This window comes from Hylobates moloch, unplaced genomic scaffold (genome assembly GCF_009828535.3).
Source record: "Hylobates moloch isolate HMO894 unplaced genomic scaffold, HMol_V3 SCAFFOLD_19, whole genome shotgun sequence".
Lineage (NCBI taxonomy): Eukaryota > Metazoa > Chordata > Mammalia > Primates > Hylobatidae > Hylobates > Hylobates moloch.
Window position 1 is genome coordinate 19,184,759 of NW_026652294.1, and position 17,917 is coordinate 19,202,675.

The 17,917-nt window shown below is 47.6% G+C and overlaps 1 protein-coding gene across 5 annotated transcripts in view; it reads left to right on the forward strand.

The window, feature by feature from the left end:
* Positions 1-17,917, forward strand: part of LARGE1 (LARGE xylosyl- and glucuronyltransferase 1) — a 640,944-nt gene that overhangs the window by 610,846 nt on the left and 12,181 nt on the right. The gene's annotated exons all lie outside the window — the stretch shown is intronic.

The window sequence follows — 17,917 nt, forward strand, 5'->3', positions numbered from 1 at the left end:
CAGTGAACAGACTGAAACCTGAGTTTGCAGAAGGAAATGTTGATGGCAGAGCTTGGCCCAGGGAACATCTCTTTTTGTCTGCCAGTCTATTGCTTTTTCTGTAGCATCTGTGAAAACATACCCACCTCAGGCGGGCATGATGGCTCACGCCTGTAATCCTAGCACTTTGGGAGGCTGAGGCAGGCGGATCACGAGGTCAGGAGTTCGAGACCATCCTGGCCAACATGGTGAAACCCCCCCCCTCTACTAAAAATACCAAAAAAATTAGCTGGGCTTGGTGGCACGTGCCCGTAATCCCAGCTACTTGGGAAGCTGAGGCAGGAGAATCACTTGAACCAGGGAGTCGGAGGTTGCAGTGAGCCGAGATTGCTCCACTGCACTCCAGCCTGGAGACAGAGCAAGACTCCATCTCAAAAAATAATAATATTAAATAAGAGAAAACATACCCTCCTTCTTCTGGTTTTGGACCAGACAACCTTCATATAACCCAAGAAAGTCTTCTAAACAAATCTAAGTGATGATGATGCCTAGTGCTTATGGAAGTGTTTGCTGTGCGCTAGGCACTGTTCTGAGTGCTTGACAGGTAGGATCTCATTTCCTCCCCCAAAGTCCCTGCCATGGGTAGTATTATCACCTTCCTTTTCTAAATGGGGAACTGTGGGACCGAGACCAGGAGCCGTTGGCCCGGAGTTACTCATCTAGTAAAGGGAAGCTGGGGTGGAAACAGCCAGTCTGACTGCAGAGCCAAGTGCATAAGCACCATCACAACTGCTTCTGTGAATCTCCAGTGTCCCTTTCCAGCTCCCCCCACATTGTGGGACGGGGTGTCAGCAGCTGGAGAAAGCACTCGGCTAATGGAAGGCTTAGATGGCTGTGTGAAGAGTGCGTTTATTACAGAATAGTACACAGTTCGGACTGATAGGAGCCATGGAAGTCGTATGGCCCAAAGGTCCCATTTCACACATGAGAAAACTAAAGTCACACGGTATCATGATCCAATGACGTTAAAAAAAATCCTTTATTTACTGTCATCAGTCAGCATGAATTATGCCTATACCGAGTGAGTACCTGCCTGGATCCAGGTATTATGAGAGGTGATTTGCATATATCATCCCACTGGTTCTACACATCGAACCCCAGAGGCAGGTATAGCTACCTGCATTCTACAGGGAGGAAGAGTGGGGCTCAGAGAAGCAAAATAACAGTTCAAGTCCAGAGAGCTCGCGCCAGAGTGTGAACCAGCATCTGCAGCCCCAGGTCTGCCGGTCACGCTGCTACACATTGTTGGGCTGCGCTGGGGTTTCTATTTGTCCCAAACTGGGCAGGGTCTGATTTATTTCTCTCTTGTTCTCTTGCTCTCCCTCCCTCCCTCTGACTCTTTGTCTCTGTCTCTTAGTATCTTTCTCTTACTACCTCTGTCTCTTTCTCTCTTAAAAGAGCTTCTAGGAGTCTTTAAACCTTCAGTAGGGAAGCCAAAGCATAGGTTTAGCCTGCGTACCCTCCGTGCCCTGCGCTGTCTGGAGCAAGGTTAGGCAGCCTGTGTTCTCTCTCCAGCTTCTGAGTCCATGTCCTTCCAGGGACATCTCCGGGTTTCCTAGTGTTAATCCCTCCCCCGGGGTGGGAGGAGTCCCTACCAGACTCTGTTAAAAACACTAGGGTGAGTAACCCCTAGGCAGCATGACCCTGAATCAGGGATGGGAGGTGCTGGGGTACCCAGCACCATAAGCCTCAACCCCTGACCCGCCAGGCTGCAGAAACGGAGCGCTCCCTCCAGCCCCAGCACCTGTGCCAGTGCCTGCTGGGTCTTGGAATCCAGTGTGTGGAGCCAGGGTGCCCCCATGTGGCCAGATGGGGCTTGCAGCCTCTGAGCCCTGCAGATTCTGAAACTTGGGGGATGACAGGCTCCCAAGGGAAGACAGACGATGGGAGTGAGTGCCACCCTAGACCAAGAAAAGAGGCTTCAGGATTGGACCCCTGCCCACCCTCCACCCCTCTGGGACTCTTCCTTCGCTCCAGCCAATTGCAAGTGAGCTGGCCCCATATGAGTCTGTAGTCTCTACTTTCCCTGTGCAAGGACTGTTTAATTATTTGACCTCGTGGGCATCATGTTTTAAAAAACAATACGTATGAACAGGCTGGGTTTTTTTTGTCTTCCTATGTTTTATTGATTAAAGACATCTTTAATCACTGCTAAAGACATGTTTAATTCACTGCTAATCCAGACCCTACTTGATGTGAGGTAACTAGTGTGCCCTTCTACTTAGCATTTGCTTAATGCAGAATCACTTGAGGTGGTAGTTGGCCTTAGCCACCTTATCACAAGAAGGTATGTGGTTCCCCTCAGGGGTTTTGAAATATTGCAAATTGCTTTTAAAACTTTATTGCCTTCTTCCCAGACTTTTCCCAAGAATGCTGAGTACAATTCAATAGAGAGACCAGAGCCCTGGTCTCAGGAAGCCAGTCATCTCTCCGCACAATTGTGCAATTATTGCTTTAGGGAGGCAGGGAAGGTTACTAGATATTCATATTTTTCAAGAGGAGTTGGGAATCTGGATTTTCATATAAAATGTTTTTTTAATGTTGGCAACTAATTTTTAAAAATTGTTTTTAGATGATGATTTGGAGCAAAAAAATCGTTTCAAATGCTGTTGAGGCCGACCAACTATGTCTTCAGGCTGCCTTGACCCCTCACACCCCCACCCCAAACTACCAGAGTGTAACCTCTGACCTAGGCAATTCCTAGGCACCAAAGTATTTATGAGAATCAATGAGGAATGTCATTCTCGCGGAAGCCCCAAATAAGCAGGCACTGTTCTTTTCATATGAAGGAATCATATCAACTTACCCTTGGTTTCAGGGACATTTTTTCTGGCGAGTAGACGGATTCGTTTCTGACCCAGACGTTACCAGTGGGTGCTCCTTGTGCACACCATAGCATCACTGGTGTGAGTTGAGGTTAAGGGTGCTGTTTGCTGTGGCAGCTGAGGACTCCAACGAAGCCCCCAGACCCTTCTAGAAACTGACTTCCTCAGCACTGATCTCCCACAAAATTCTGTACCCAACCTCTGTCAAGATACTAATATCGGCCAGGTGCAGTGGCTAACACCTGTAACCCAGCATTTTGGGAGGCTGAGGTGGGAGAATCGCTTGAGCCCAGGAATTCGAGACCAGCCTGAGCAATATAGTGAGACCCCATCTCTACAAAAAATTTCAAAAATTGGCCGGGCACGGTGGCTCACGCCTGTAACCCCAGTACTTTGTGAGGCCAAGGCGGGTGGATCATGAGGTCAGAAGATCGAGACCATCCTAGCCAACATGGTGAAACCCCATCTCTACTAAAATACCAAAAATTAGCTGGGCATGGTGGTGCACACCTGTAGTCCCAGCTGCTCGGGAGGCTGAGGCAGGGGAATCACTTGAACCCTGGAAGGCGGAGGTTGCAGTGAGCCGAGATCGCGCCACTGCACTCCAGCCTGGCAACAGAGTGAGACTCCATCTCCAAAAGAAAAGAAAAGAGAAGAGAAGAGAAAAGAAATTGCTGAGCATTGTGGAGCACGCCTGTGGTTTCAGCTCCTCGGGAGATTGAGACAGGAGGGTCGCCTGAGCCCAGATAGTTGAAGCTAGAGTGAGCCATGATTGTGCCACTGCACTGCATCCTGAACAGCAGAGCAACACCCTATCTCAAAAAAACACATTTTTTAATTATTAAAAATGATGACAGTTACAAGTTACTGAGCCCTTACCATGCGCCAGAAACCCTGCCATCTGCACTCGGTCATTACCTCTGTTCTTCACACTGCTCTTTAAGGTAACTACCATTACAGGTGACCACACTGAGGCCCCAGAGAGGTTAAATGTTAACATTAGAGGAAGAGGAAAGCAGCCTTCCTCTATGCCAGCCTGCTCACTCTGTCGAAGGGGCCAGGTTACTCCCAAACCCCCAGGGTACCAAAGCAGGCTGACCAGCAGCCCTCGGCTTGTACCCCCAAACACTGATTTATATCACCTTTTTTGGGGTTCTACTTGGTTACCAAAAAAAGTTCAGCATGTTAGCTCTTTGAGCAGTTGCTTAGCAACCAGCTAATATTACAGCCAAAACAAACGGATCAATTGGAAAATAATGGAATCAGGTGTATGCATGGACAATATAGCTGCAGCGTTCCACTAAAATCTCCTTCCAGCCCCTTCATCTACTTTTTCTGAAGAATGAGCTCCTGGATGTTCAGCTTTCACTCTTGATCTCGGAAACATCAGGCAAAAGTCAGCGGGGCATGGCAGAAGTTGCACAGGCTTGCCTTTGAAACCAGGTTCCACAACACCAATCGAGGGCGTGACTTGGAGCTGCTTGCTTCATCTCCCCATTCTTTCACTTCCTCAATTAATATAGGAGCTAATGATAGCCTCCTGTGGGGCTATGGCGGGTGCCCAGCGGGAGTTCATTTTCTGCCCCTTGGCCTATTCAGTATTGGACTTCTGTACTAGGCCCCTGCCCCAACCCAACCCTTACCATTGCAAACTCTGCCACCTTCTGTGCAGCCTGGGTAGCTTCATGTGACCATCTCAATTTTTTGTCTTTCTGACAATGAGAAACTATATTGATACCCATTCTTTCAAAAACTGTGTAGTGAGCATCTACTGTGTGCCAGGCAGTATGCTACATTGCACGTGATGTTGCTGTCTCTGGGGGTCATTCAGACCTGCTTTTCAGTGCAGAGGACTCTCCCTCCCCTTTCCCTTCCCTCTTTTCCCCTCCCCTCCACTCCTTTCCTTTCTTTCTCTCTCTCTCTTTCTTTCATTCTTTCTCTTTCTTTTCTCATTTTCTCTCTTTTCTTCCTTTTTTTCCATGCTGCTTCCTCTCTCTCTCTCTCTCTCACTCTGTTGCTCAGGCTGGAGTGGAATGGTGCAATCACGGCTCACTGCAACCTCAACCTCCCGGGGCTGAAGCTATTCTCCCACTTTAGTGTCCCCAGTAGCTGGGATTATAGCCATGCGCCACCATGCCTGGCCAATTTTTTTTTTTTTTTTCACCAATTGTAGAGACAGTGTTTCACTGTGTTGCCCAGGCTGGTCTTGAACTCCTGGGCTCAAGTGATCTGCCCTCCTTGGCCTCCCAAAGTGCTGGGATTACAGGCAAGAGCCACTGCTTCCGGCCTCTCTCTCTCTCTCTCTTTCCTTTTTTCTTTCTTCTCATCTTTCCTTTTTCTTTCCTTTTCTTTTCCTTTTCGTTTCTTTCTTCTTTCTTTCCTTTACTTCTTTTTAGACACAGGGTCTTGCCCTGTCACCCAGGCTGGAGTACAGTGGTGCAATCATAGCTTACTGCAGCCTCAAACTCCTGGGCTCAAGCAATCTTCCTGTCTCAGCCTCCCAAGTAGCTGGGACTACAGGTGTGCACCACCATGTCCAGCTAACTTTTTAATTTCCTTTTAGAAAAATAAACATAACCCAGACCATATTGTCCAGGCTAGTCTCAAATTCCTGGGCTCAAGCAGTCCTCCTGCCCCAGCCTTCCACAGCCCTGGGATTACAGGCGTGAGCCACTGTGACTGACCGATGCTGAGTACTCTTTATTTAGAATTTATTTGACCTTGGGAAAGGCACTTAACCTCTCTAACTTGTTTTATCTGTGAAGTGGTAATCATGCTGCTTTTTGAGACCAGCCTGGCCAGCATGGCAAAACCCGTCTCTACTGAAAAATACAAAAAAATTAGCCAGGTGTGGTGGCACGTGCCTATAATCCCAGCTACGTCGGAGGCTGAGGCAGGACAATTGCTTGAACCTGGGGGGCAGAGGTTCTTAAGGAACTGAGAAGATTAGAGCTAATAGTATTTGCAAAGCACCCAGGAATGCCCGAAACATTCTTTGTTTCATGCATCTGCGTGGCGAGGCACTGTTTCAGGCGCTGGGGCTAGAACAGCGAACAGGGGAGACAAAGTTCTGGCCCTCAGGTTTACAGCCTGGTGGTCATTGCAGCCGTATGTGCCATTGCTAGCATCGGGATTCACACAGATACGAGGCTGAGAGATACAGGAGCTCAAACTAACAAGCGAGTGACCCAGTGTGGGTGCACACTGAAGGTCTCTAAATGAGGAGAGAGAAAGACATGAGACATCGTGGCATTTCCAAGACCCGGACAGCTTCACTCTTCTGAGACTTTCCACATTCATGAGACTGGTACAGGTTTCTGACCCCTTTCACTGACCCTGCAGAATCCTCATTTTTTTTTTTTTTTTTTTTTTAGACGAAGTCTCGCCTTTGTCTCCCAGGCTGGAGTGCAATGGTGTGATTTTAGCTCACTGCAACCTCTGCCTCCCAGGTTCAAGCGATTCTCCTGCTTCAGCCTCCTGAGTAGCTAGGATTACAGGCGCCTGCCACCACACCTGGCTAATTTTTGTATTTTTAGTAGAGACAGGGTTTCACCATGTTGGCCAGGCTGGTCTCGAACTCCTGACCTCAGGTGATCCGCCTGCCTCAGCCTCCCAAAGTGCTGGGATTACAGGTGTGAGGAATCCTCATCTTTAATCCATGCCCGAAGTGTAAAGTATCTCTACTGTCCTCACTGCCTGTGCCTTCTTGGGGACAAACCCTTCTTTTTTGTTGTTTTTTTTTTTTGTTTTTGTCTTTGTTTTTGAGACAGAGTCTTATGCCTCCCAGGCTGGAGTGCAGTGGCACGATCTTGGCTCACTGCAACCTCCGACCCCCAGGTTCAAGCAATTCTCCTGCCTCAGCCTCCCAAGTAGCTGGGATTATAGGCACGTGCCACCACACCTGGCTAATTTTTTTTTTTTTTTTTTTGAGCCAGGCTGGAGTGCAGTGGCGTGACCTTGGCTCACTGCAAGCTCCGCCTCCCAGGTTCATGCCATTCTCCTGCCTCAGCCTCCCGAGTAGCTGGGACTACAGGCGCCTGCCACCACGCCCAGCTAATTTTTTGTATTTTTAGTAGAGGTGGGGTTTCACCGTGTTAGCCAGGATGGTCTCGATCTCCTGACCTCGTGATCCGCCTGCCTCGGCCTCCCAAAGTGCTGGGATTACAGGCGTGAGCCACTGCGCCCGGCCCTCACCTGGCTAATTTTTTTGTATTTTTCAGTAGAGACGGGGTTTTGCCATGCTGGCCAGGCTGGTCTCAAACTCCTGACCTCAAGTGATCTGCCCACCTCTGCCTCTCAAAGTTCTGGGATTACAGGTGTGAACCACTGCGCCCAGCCCCCTTCTTGGGGACAAATATGCCACACCGGGTAGAGACTGTATTCTGACGCCGTGGAGGAATGTCGGATTTCTGTTCGATTCTTTTCTCCCCAGCTTGACATCTAACCACCTACCCCCTTACATTTTCCCTGGCACATCATGGCTGTTCTGTAAATACTTGTTGAATGAGTGCAGACATGTGAACAAAGCCAGGTAGAGGTGGCACCAGGCGAAGCTGACTGGCTGCCTGCCCGGAGACATTACCAGGTGACATTTCCTTGGGCCCATTCATTGTCTTAACTCTGCTATATCTATAACATTTAACATTTATTGAGCACTTACTATGCACCAAGCACTGTTATGAGCCCTTTCACCTGTATTTTACCATTAAGGCTCACCACAATTCATCTTACAAATGAGGATATTCAGGCTAAGTAACATGCCCAAGGGCACAGCAGTACTAAAAGGGTAACTGGCGGGCTGGGCGCAGTGGCTCATGCCTGTAGTCCCAGCACATTGGGAGACCGAGTTGGGCAGATCACCTGAGGTTGGGAGTTCAAGACCAGCCTGGCCAACATGGAGAAACCCCGTCTCAACTAAAAATACAAAAATTAGCTGGACGTGGTGGTGCATGCCTGTAATCCCAGTTACTCAGGAGGCTGAGGCAAGAAAATCGCTTGAACCTGGGAGGTGGAGATTGTGGTGAGCTGAGATTGCACCCTTGCGCTCCAGCCTGGGCAACAAGAGAGAAACTCCATCTCAAAAAAAAAAAAAAAAAAATAAGGATAACTGGCTCATCTTAGGCTTATCCATAGGTGTTCTATGCTTAGCCTGTTTATTGATCCAGTTGCCCGATAGGCCCATTTTATCTTCATCATAATGGCCATGACCATCATCGTGGCTTGTATTTGCCAAATGTATCCCATACACTAGGGAACTATTTTAATCTTTGCACCAGATAATCCATGTAGTTCTTACAAAGTCACACAGCACAGGTGCTAATACAGTCCCCAGCTCACAGAGGAGAAAACTGTGGCACAAAGATGTGATGTGTTCAAGAGTATGAGCTGGTGAGTGTCATGCAGGTTTCTTTATCTCCTCCCATCCCCTTTTAATATAACTTTCATAGGAGTCCCTGGGAACTTGTATGAGAACCACATGGGTTTCTTACGACTCAGGTTTGATTAAACAGTGGGCTCTCTGACATTTGATGCTGCAGAACAGGGCTGTGGAAACCCAGGGCTCTGAGAGCTGACAAGTCTGGTTCTCTCCCAGCATTCTGACAGCAGCCCCAGTGCCTTCAGCCCTGCGATTCCCAATAGTTTGTCACTTGTCAGCATTGGCCTCAGCCATTTATTGCGACACCGCAAAGAAGTCAGCACAGGCATTTCTGTTACAGGCGTGGAAACTTGAGCAGCAGAGATGGGGAATTCCCCAACCCCTGCCCGATGAGTAGGGGCCGCAAGAGGTCCCAAATGGTTACCAGCATCCAGTGGGCTGAAAGGCAGTCATCCTGGTGAGAACAGGAGAGAGTAGAAAGATGCCTTCAGAGTTATGGGATGGGCTTCTTGAGATAAGGCTAGTAGGAGTGGTCATTAGTGCTAAATGCAGAGATAATTCAAACAAGTTGAGAATGGATAAATCTGTTAGACTTGACAGTGAGGAGACATTGCTGACTTTGGCCAGATCCACAGAGTCAAAGACAGATTATAATAGTTTGAGAAACTCATGGGTGGTAATGAAAGGAAATAGTCAGTATAGGAGGCTCAGTATAAGCCAGTGACATGTAGGATCAGTACGCATGTTCCCAATCTCATAATACTCTTTGTTTTCTGACCTCTGCCCCACTTTGCTCCTTCAATGTGGAATCTGCCATGTGGATGAGATTGCATTTAAGGAGCATAGGTACACAGATCGTAGCCTCCTGCCTTCTCCCTTTTGTCCATTCCTAACCACTCTCCCACTACTGCCTTGACCCGTGAACTCAAAGAAGTTCATTGTTCCAGTTGCAAGGCTGGGAAGACAGACTCAATCACTGCATTAACAGACTTGGTCCCAATACATCTTGTGGTTACTGATCTTTTCTGCTTAATTTTAAGCTGGTGCAGACTTCGTTAATCACATTATACGATGATAACGATAACTACTAGCTGTGTGGTAGTTACTTGTTAATCTCTCAGAACTTTAATATCTTTATCATTAAACTGAAAATATGAGTATGTAAGTCATAGGTTGCACTGATTAAGAGAAGTAATGCATATAAAGCACTTAGCATGGGGCTTGATACTCAGTGCATGTAAGCATTTATTATCATTTATCAACCACCTACAATATACTAGGCATGTGCTAAGAAATTCAGTTTCTCCAATCCTGTATGCTTTCTCGTTATCAGAGCTTTGCAAATAACCTGGAACACCCTTTCCTGACTGGCTAACTCCTGCTTCTTGATTGGAACACATCTCAGTGATGAGAAGTCTTCCATGACTCTGCACACAGAGAGGAGTATGCTTCTGTCTTCCTCCCTCCCTACACTGTGAGCTATGCATGGACAAAGTTATATCTGTTCATTTAGCTCTGTGCCCAATATGTAGATGTTGGCTTCATTAATATTCATTAATTGATGAATATATTATCTTAGTTCTCTTAATCATCAAGTCCATAAAGCATTTATTATTATCAAGATAAGGAAACAAAAGCCCAGGGTGTTAAGAAAATGGCCCATGATTGCACAGTTAGTGAAGTGGTGGAATTAAGATGGAATCTACCTTATCTGATTAAAAAGATCATGCTCTTTTTTTCTAACTGTTCAGCCTCCCTTAAAACTGGCATGCCATGAGAGATTCCCAGCCCTCAGGTGTGTTGAAGATAATTTCAGTTGGATCCTCTTGAAATATCAGATTCTGTGGCTCCAATCCCATATGTCAGGCACACAGCTGGAATTGAGGAGCAGCTGGGCATGGGCTCTCCTGTTTATCCCATTCCCTGCTCTCCCCACTCCCTTTTGTCTCATCAACACAGAAGCCTGGCATCCACTGCCATTGAGCATCCTGCGCTCTCCCCACCAGCCTGCACCATTATCCACATCACGGGCCTGGCCCTGCAGCTGCTTGAGGTTGCCCCCCAAACCCCCCAGTTTAGAAAGACACAAAAAAGAGATAATTCCAGAATCCTTTGTCCCTATTTAAACTTGACTGTGCTCTCTCCTTTTCTTAACCTCAGTGATGGATTATTTTTCTAATTTTGTTTTCTTTAAGATGATGTCAAATTGGGTTTGTAATATGTCCTAGTTCGTTTTGTGGTGCTATAACAGAATACTGGAGACTGGGTAATTTTTAAAGAATAGAAATTTATTCCCCATGGTTCTAGAGGCTGGGAAGTCTGAGAACAAACTTGGTGGCAGATTCGTTGTCTGGGAGGGCTGCTCTCTGCTGCCAAGATGAGTCTTGGTGGGTTTTGTTTGTTTGTGTTTGTTTTGTTTTGAGACAGAGTCTCACTCTGTCACTCAGACTGGAGTGCAGTGGCACAATCTCGGCTCATTGCAACTTCCACCTCCCTGGTTCCGCTCACTGCGACCTCTGCCTCCCAGGTTCAAGCAATTCTCCTGCCTCAGTCACCTGAATAGCTGGGATTACAGGCATGCGCCACCATGCCTGGCAAATTTTGTATTTTTTAGTAGAGACGGGGTTTCACCATGTTGGTCAGGCTGGTCTCGAACTCCTGACCTCAGGTGATCCACCCGTCTCGGCCTCCCAAAGTGCTGGGATTACAGGCGTGAGCCACCACACCTAGCTGGGAAGGGAACTTCTAAATGGCCATGGCCCTCACACCCCCCTAGTTGACTGGTGCCCTAGATGCTAGCAGTCAAGGAAGATGCCACCAGTGACCTCCATGTTGCCAAACCCAGCTGCCAGCCCCCAGCTCTCATCTCATTTGACTTCTCAGCTGCCTCCAACTGCCAGTGACTCCTCCATGGCACACGTTTTATTTTCTCCTGGCTTTTAGGTGCTCATCGCAATCTCTTTGTGGTTCTTCAATCTTCTTGGTCCCTCCCAGGAGTTCCCATTGCTGGCTCCTCTTCTTGTTCTACCTGACTCTCATTTTATAGATATTCCATGTTACAGATATGGAAATTGCAGAACCAAGAGATTAAGTAGTTAGCCAGGATGCAAACCCGAGCAGCCTGCCTCTAGAATGTGAACCACTGTGACTCCGAGCAGGTGAAGTTGTCAGAACTAGGCAGTGCACGGCGTTTCCTTATGTCTTCCGAGATACTTTCCCGTAATCTCTTCATGCCAGGAACCTGGGCTGTTTCCCTGGTTACAGGGACCTGCCTCTAGAGGAAAGGATGGAGTTAAAAAGAGAGAATGAGATGGAGGGAGGGAGGTGTGTATGTATGTGAAAGAGATCAACAGCCAGGGTCAGGTTGAGGATTGGTAATTCCATGCCACCATAGCACCAGGGAAACCCATCCAGCTAGTACTCTGCCCTTTCATTTATGCTGTTTCTTTGGTTTACGCAGAACCCAGGCAAGCCCACCATCTGCACCCACCCTTACCCCTTCATTTGGCATAGGAAGCTTCACTGCTCACTCACATCCCCTCCCCTGCTCGCCAGTTTTGCCAGATTGGAGCAAAAGAGGATACGAACTACCCATATACTTGAGTGAGCTGAGAGGAGGGGCTCGGGGGAAAAAGATACACAGAAGAGGAAGCTGGGGGTGGGGGTGCTTTGGAAGATAGCCTTTATCAAATTCACAGTTTCCCCACTGGTTAGCTCTGCCAGGCTGGAAGAGGTGAATTTACTCTGGGCAACACCTGAATTGTTTTTGACACAAAGAGGGACTCAGAGGGCTGGCTAGAGACTGAGATCTCCTAAGTTCTGTTTCTGTAGATGAGCAAGCAGAAGTCTGCCCTGGTTGTAAGTAGCATGTCGACTTCTGTGAATCCTCCTTCACTCTCGCCCATTCTCTTGCCTTGGATGCACCAGTAGGCTCAGCTGTGACAGGGGAAGGGGACTTGTTTGTTAATGACTTAATTCTAAGTCAGGCACTGCTTTGGGCTCTAGAGCCCTGAGAGATGAGAGATAAGCCTTTATTATCTCCATTTACAGATGGGGAACCTGTGGTTGGGAGAGGTTGCAGAATGTGCCCGAAGTCAGGAGAGAGAGGAGCAGTCAGGTTTGGAAGCTGCTGCTGTCTGGCTCCAAGTCACTTATGTTCACAGGGCTTCCCATTGTATCAGCAAGGTTCTGAGTTATTTAGATTGTTTTAAGAACTCCTTGGTCCAGCTGGGTGCGGTGGCTCATGCGTGTAATCCCAGCACTTTGGGAGGCCGAGGCGGGCGGATCACGAGGTCAGAAGATCGAGACCATCCTGCTGGCTAACACGGTGAAAATCTGTCTCTAGTAAAAATACAAAAAATTAGCTGGGCGTGGTGGCGGGCACCTGTAGTCCCAGCTACTTGGGAGGCTGAGGCAGGAGAATGGTGTGAACCCAGGAGGCAGAGCTTGCAGTGAGCCGAGATCGCACCACTGCACTCCAGCCTGGGCAACAGAGCGCAACTCTGTCTAAAATAATAATAATAATAATAATAATAATTCCTTGATCCAATATACTATAGTAGGTTTGTGAATGTTCTTGCAAGTGTCTTGGACAAGACAAGGGCAACAAAACTTTGAACCTGTGCATAGGCAGGGACTAGAGCTGGTCTGCAAAGAGGAGTCAGACCATAAGGAAGTGACTATGTCAGCTCAGGCCCATGTGGGGGACAAGAACAGAGTGGCAGTCCAAGAAGAGCTTGGTATCATTGAATGATGAGGAGAAATCTGGACCAGGTCGGAATCAGGACACTTTTTTTTTTAGGTAAGCTACCTGGTATTAATTTCTGTTGCTTGCAACTAAACAACCCTAAGCAATATATTACAAGACCCACAGTAGACAGACCCAGTAAGCAGCATGTCTTAACCAGCACAGCCCTCAGGGGTCTCCAGAGACACAGAGCCACTAGGAGATGTACATAGTATATCCTATAGATAGTAATATATGTATCAATATGTAGAGCTAGGTAGTGATATGTGTATTGATAGATCCATAGAGCTTAAGGGATTGGCTCACACTGTTGTGGGGTTGGCAAGTGTGAAATTCACAGAGCAGGCCAGCAGGCTGGAAACTGAGGCAGGATTTCTGTGTTACTGTCCTAAGGCAGTATTCCATCTTTTCTGGGAAAGCACAGTTTTTGTTCTTAAGGCCTTCAAGTGATCAGATGAGGCCCACCCACATTATCAAGGGAAATCTCCTTTCCTTAAAGGTAACTGGTTTTACATGTTAGCTATTAGGTTGCTGCAAAAGTAATTGCAGTTTAACACATCTATGAAACACTTGCACAACAGTGTCTAGACTAGTATGTGACCCAGTAACTGGGCACCATAGCCTGGGCCATCTGATACAGAAAAGGAACCGTCATAGGCATCATGTCCCCTGTGCTTAATGTGCCAGGCATTGTAGCAAGCCCTTCCACAAGCACTGTGCTTATCCTCATCAACATATTTTACAAGTGCGTCAACTCCAGGACTCAAAATAGTGAAAGTGATTTGCCCAAGAAGACAGCCTAGTAGAGTCAGAGCTAGACGCCTGGTCTGATGACCACTACACCTGACTGTCCTCCAAAGCTTCCATCCTAATAATCTCCATTTAGCAATCTAAAGAGTAATGGAGCGACCCAAAGTCACTCAGCTTCTCAGGGTGAGCCGAGAACTCAGGCCTCCTGGCTCTTCGCCCACCTTTCTCGCTCATCGTCCTGCCCCACTGTTCCTGGAAGACTCTGCACTCCATCCTCTGCAGGACTCACTTTCCAGAGAACTAATGGCTGCAAATTGTTGACCCCTAGGACAGCAAGCCCCATCCAGGGTAAGATGTACTAACAGAACACAGAGCAGAAAGACCCAGGCTGCCGTTAACCTTCTCAATAAACAGATGAGCTCAGAGTTTGTACCACGAAGCCTCGTTTGTTGCTGAAACAACTTCATAATGAGACCCTTTCAGGATATCGGTATTGAAACCTCCTTGAACTGACTCTGAAATAGATCTATCTGGTGACAGATCCATCTTTGTGGCAGTTTGTATTTTAGTGAGATGAAAGGGGGTTTGCAGAAAGCACTCTGGAATCTGGTGCTATCTATGCAGAGGGAAATAAGGCTTGCTAGGACTGTAATTGTGAGGCATGCTGCTTACTGAGTCTGTCTGCTTTGGGTCTTCCAGTATATTGGTTAGGGTTGTTTAGTTGCAGGCAACAGAAACTAATACCAGGTAGCTTAATAAAATAAAAACAAATCAAAGAAAAACAAAGCAAATAATGGATGGGTTATCTTATAGAATCAAAGTAGGACTTGGAAAACCAACACATAAGACTGCAGTTAACCAGGGCAGCTCTGGGCCCCTCTGCAGCAGTTCGGAAGTCTTTAGAGCATGGTCTGTCATTACCGAAAGTCAATTCTGTGCTTTCCCAGTCTCTATTTCTATTCAAATTTCCAAGAGTAAGAAACTGATGTGCTCAGCCTGGGTCAAGTGTCTAAGCCTAAACAACCTGCCCTTGCCAGGGGTGCAGGTAGGGCAGGCAGAGAGCTCTGAGAGCTTGCTTCTATGTATAGGGGCAGGTTGCCCCCATAGAAAGGGGAATTATTTTCTAGCAGGAATTAATCTCCAAGAAGCAGCTCCTATAGCAACTGATAATAATAGTAACTTGAGCCTTATGTAGATACAAACATCCATGTTTGTAGATCTCTGTATCCGTCGCATATATATGTGTATGTGTCTATATTTTGCCCATTCCCTTTATAGTTCTGCCCTTGCAGCCTTCTATTCTGTTTCTATAGCATTGTATTCTAAAATAATCAGCTACAAATGCAATCTGGGGCCCCAGTTTAGAGAGATTTGTCCTTAGGCTTCTCGCATCTTGAGACGTTTATATGAATGTAAGCACCATGCGGGCAGAGACTTTGCTTGTTCTTTTCACCCTGTATCTTCAAGTGCCTGGCACATCATAGGTGCTGGGTGATTGCTGAATGGATAGCAACCACCCACCAATACTGGGACACCTTTCCTCCTGCCCCAGGGATTCCAAGGGCTTTGCTGCCTCGGTCCAAGTATATTCTTTAGATACATATATCCCACCCCCAATACCCAGAATCAATAGATAAGGTACCCACCTCTCTAGGGGGAAAGGTAAAGAGCCTAGCTCTGCCTGTACCTAATAGAGGATTGATACAAAAGAGAGTGCTAGCTGACACTAGTTGCCTGGCCACAGAGGAGGGAATCATGGATGTTTGAAAACTAACACTGTTCAGACAGACAAAGCAGGAGAAGAATCCAGGCCAGGACAGGCTGACTCAAACCTCTGGCCCTCAGACTGGCTAAGTAGAGCTCGCCCACACTCTATATCTTGCTGTCATCCTTTACGAACCTCCTCTGGAATAGTGGTGAGAGAGCTATATATTATTTAGTATATGGTTAACATGAGCACTGTAGTAAAGAGTGAACTGCAAATGATATTCAGAGGGTTCCAAAATGAACTTCTAGCCCATCCCAACCACCCCCTCTCTACTGGGAACTGGTGAGATCCATTAACCAAGGAAGATTTTAGGAAACTGTCCTTATTCTGACCTGATCCAGGTTCCCCCTCATCATTCAATGATACTAAGCCCTGCTGATGTCCTGTGTCCTTCTGGGACTGCCACCCTGTTTTGTCCCATTCAGGCGTGGGCTAACTTAGTCACTTCCTTATGGTATGATTCCTCTTTGCACGCCAGCTCTAGTCCCTGCTAATGCACAGGCTCAACATCTGGTTGAGTGAAGTGACTTTAATAATACAGCAATGGAGGACAGGTTTGGTTTTTGTTTGTTTGTTTTTTTGAGACAGTCTCGCTCTGTCACCCAGGGTGGAACGCAGTGGTGCGCAATCTCAGCTCACTGCAACCTCCGCCTCCCAGGTTCAAGCGATTCTCCTGCCTCAGCCTCCTGAATAGCTGGGACTACCAGCACCCCCCACCATGCCCGGCTAATTTTTGTATTTTTAGTAGAGACAGGGTTTCACCATATTGGCCAGGCTGGTCTCGAACTCCTGACCTTGTGATTCGCCTGCCTAAGCCTCCCAAACTGCTGGGATTACAGGCGTGAGCCACCGTGCCCAGCCTTCAATGGACAGTTTTATGGCCACGGAGGGCTGCTGCTTTCAGTGGTTTTTCAAAATGCCTTACAATGCCTACCTTTTCCCCAGGAAAGGCTGCTTTCTCTATCTCAGAGATGGAAACAGACAGCCATGATGACCTTGAGACCCAAAGGTCAGTGTCCAAGCAGGAGCCAGAATGAATTCCTAGGTCCTGGCCAAGAGAGATCACAGAATGTCCAAGCCAGGGAGTCGTGATAGCACTGCAGTATAATAGTGACCACTTGTCACAGCATGCCTGCCCCGGCCAGATGTGCCGAGTGGCAGTATATGACCTTGTTTGGTGTACAGGAGGTAGATGTTATTGCCATCATTTTAGGGATGAGGAGCTAAATTGCTTTCCCAGGATGGCAGGACTCATAAAGTGACCTTGCCAGGGTTCAAATCCAGTCTGTGTTTATTAAAAGCCTCATGCTGGCCGGGCGCAGTGGCGCACACCTGTAATCCCAGCACTTTGGGAGGCCGAGGCAAGCGGATCACGAGGTCAAGAGATCAAGACCACCCTGCCAACATGGTGAAACCCCATCTCTACTAAAAATACAAAAATTAGCTGGGCGTGGTGGCGTGCGCCTGTAGTCTCAGCTACTCGGGAGACTGAGGCAGGAGAATCACTTGAACCCGGGAGGCTGAGGTTTCAGTGAGCCGAGATCGTGCCACTGCATTCCAGCCTGGGTGACAGAGCAAGACTCCGTCTCCAAAAAACAAAAAGAAAGCCTCATGCCATATGGCACTAGATGCTTGGCCATGTATGGCCCTCCATGAGCCTTTCTCCCTTTCCAAGTGACAGCCACAGAGCTGGGAAAAGGCAGACAAACCCGGGCGTGCAGGATCAGGTCTCAGAGGAGCAGAGTGGAAGGCCAGGCACTAAGGCAAGACTTTGGAGAACCTTTCCCCAGGGGGGTTACCAGAGCTCTGTCTTACCAGCACTGGCTGCCTAGGGTGGCTCTGGCTACTTTAAAGGCTTGGAGTCTGGAGAATTCAAGGAGTTGGGGAGTCACTGAAATGGAACCTGAAAGTGCCCAGTTTGGTGATTCTCTCATCGGCTCTCTATCCACCTGCTCTGGTGCGACCAGAGGTGCAGTAGGAGTGATTGACCAGCCCAGGGAACCAAGCAGGCTGGGCTGTAACCCCTGTGGTCCTTTGAAGCCTTCCTTCTGTGCCTGACTCTGGCAGGAGCACACACTGAAAACGTGTGGGAGGTTCTCCCAGCTGCTCAGTCTGGTCTGCCCTCTCTTTATTCTCCAGGAAGACCAAGCTCTCTGTCTCGGGAACAGCAGATCCTGTTCCACACTGGGTTCCCCAAGTGTTTAGCAACATGCTTTGCCTCCCAGGGCTCCCCATCTTTTCTTTTCTTTTCTTTCTTTCCTTCTTTCTTTTTCTTTCTTTTCCTTCTTTTCTTTTTCTTTCTTTTCTTTCTTTTCTTTCCTTTTTCTTTCTTTCCTTTCCTCTCCTTTCCTTTCCTTTCCTTTCTTTTCTTTTCTTTTCTTTCTCTTTCTACCCCCCCCCCTTTTTTTTTT